The sequence below is a fragment of the Pseudophryne corroboree genome, chromosome 8 (assembly GCF_028390025.1).
Source record: "Pseudophryne corroboree isolate aPseCor3 chromosome 8, aPseCor3.hap2, whole genome shotgun sequence".
Classification (NCBI taxonomy): domain Eukaryota; kingdom Metazoa; phylum Chordata; class Amphibia; order Anura; family Myobatrachidae; genus Pseudophryne; species Pseudophryne corroboree.
Window position 1 is genome coordinate 358,441,601 of NC_086451.1, and position 1,987 is coordinate 358,443,587.

Sequence of the window (1,987 nt, forward strand, 5' to 3'; positions counted from 1 at the left end):
TAATTTTTTGTTAATTTGTGATCTCACCACATTACCATTTCTTCTCCTTCTTCTAATTTTCCCACCACCCTTTTTTTCAATAGGTAAGCCTAACCCACCTCTCTCATCCACTGTCCGCTATATATCTATATAAGACAGTGGACAGCAGAAGGCAGGGTTTCCTCCCTATTCTGAGCATATCTCACTTCTATTTTTAGTACCCTCTCATCCAGATGCGAGACCACTCTCTGCAATGCTCACAGCAACAGAGAATCTGCGCTAGAAACTGGACAGCAGAAGTACCTTGTTGCTCACTACTCATTACACTCTCTCATTTGTGTCCTAGTGTTTATTACTGCCATATTTCAGCAGCAACGCCCAATCTCATCCGACCTTGGAAGCTAAGCGCTGATAAGCCTGATCAGTACCTAGTAGGGTGACCTCTTGGGAATATCAGGTGCAGTAAGATTGTGACCTCTGATCACAAACAGCAGAAGTGTTAGAGCAACTTCTGAAACTTACCTTTTCCTTATCCAACTTTCCCGCAAACCTTCTATTTATCTACAATTGGCTTTGCCTTTAGGCTTATTTATCAATGCTCTTTTGTATCTTTAATAATCATACTTTTATCTTAAATGCTTTGTTATCTACAAGGATCTAGCCTTTTAGCAAACAGAATCTCTACCAGGTGATTACCCTCAGTCATTTGACATTTCAATTATGAACCTTTGTGCCTCTCATCTATTCTCATGAGGTTTTAGACTAGGTGCTTACCTACAATTATCACTGCGGTGATTATATGTACATATCATTTACCTCTACTCCAATTTTGAATTTTGATTAACTCAGGCACCTTAATAATATTAATTTTCTAAAATTTTTCATGTTTTTCAGTATATTTTTCACCACAGGTGCCCATAATTTTGTATCAGGCTTATCCTGATTTCTGTCAATATATATGTTTACTTTGTGTTCTTGAACAATTTTTTCATTACTTTTATTCGTTATTAATTAAATGTTAAGTTTTAATAAACTTATTTCAAATTTCTAAGCGTGCCCCAACACAGAGTCTTTCTTTTTTCTTCTCTTTGCTTAACCATTACTGACTCTGGGAGCACCACCAACTCAAATAATTATTTAGATGTCTTCATTAAGAATCTTTAAATTTAAACTTAGTATCGTTGGTCATTCCCTGAACAGTTTTCTACAATCTGTGTATTAATCTATGTTCATCATTACCACATTTTTCCTGTGCGGAACCAAACCAAATTTCTGTTAAATGATTGTTTGCAAGTAAGCTATAAGTATCTGCATGCCGCAAGTTACTTTGGTTAGGAATTGGTTGTTATATTAACAGTATAGTGACATCATGCTGGTATTTTACAAATAACAGTTTTCTTTGTGATGATTTGTAAAGGTAAAAGGATGCATTGAGCTAGAGAACAATTAAATATTGTTTTTTTTATTGTTTTAATTATTGTTAGTGTAATTGGTTCACAGTGAGTTATTTAAAAGTATATATTTTACTATAGCAAGTTAAAACAGCTAAATAAAAACATAAATATATTTTAAAATATACTCTGTCAGCGCTTTTTTTTTTCTTGTGGTAGTGTTTGTTCTTTGAAGGGGGGGGGGGGTAGCCCCTTCGGTATAGAAAAACTGCAGACAGTTTAGTATTCAAGACTGAGCAATTAATTGGCACCTGGTGATACTTGGTATCTCTGTTTTTTTGGCCAATGATAAAAGGTTGTCAATGCAGATCTGATCTTATCGTCTGGGGCAAGGTACTAAGGATTGGCCTGTTGTCTCATCGCTGCTCTATATTCTGGCTGTGGCTTTAACAGACAGTCTTTAATACCACACAGTCCCTGTCCCCGTGAAACATCCATGCCAGGTGTTTTCTACTAGGTAATGACATGTCCTGGTGAGCAGAGTTAGGCCCAGCAGATTCTGTATCAGTTACAGTGAGCAGTGCTAGGGGTGATGATTTCCCCAATCACCTTCCTTG

At 36.4% G+C, this 1,987-nt stretch overlaps 1 pseudogene; it reads left to right on the plus strand.

Annotated features, from left to right (window-relative positions):
- The first annotated feature begins 329 nt into the window (after positions 1-329).
- Positions 330-448, plus strand: LOC134952437 (5S ribosomal RNA; annotated as a pseudogene).
- The last annotated feature ends 1,539 nt before the right edge of the window (positions 449-1,987 follow it).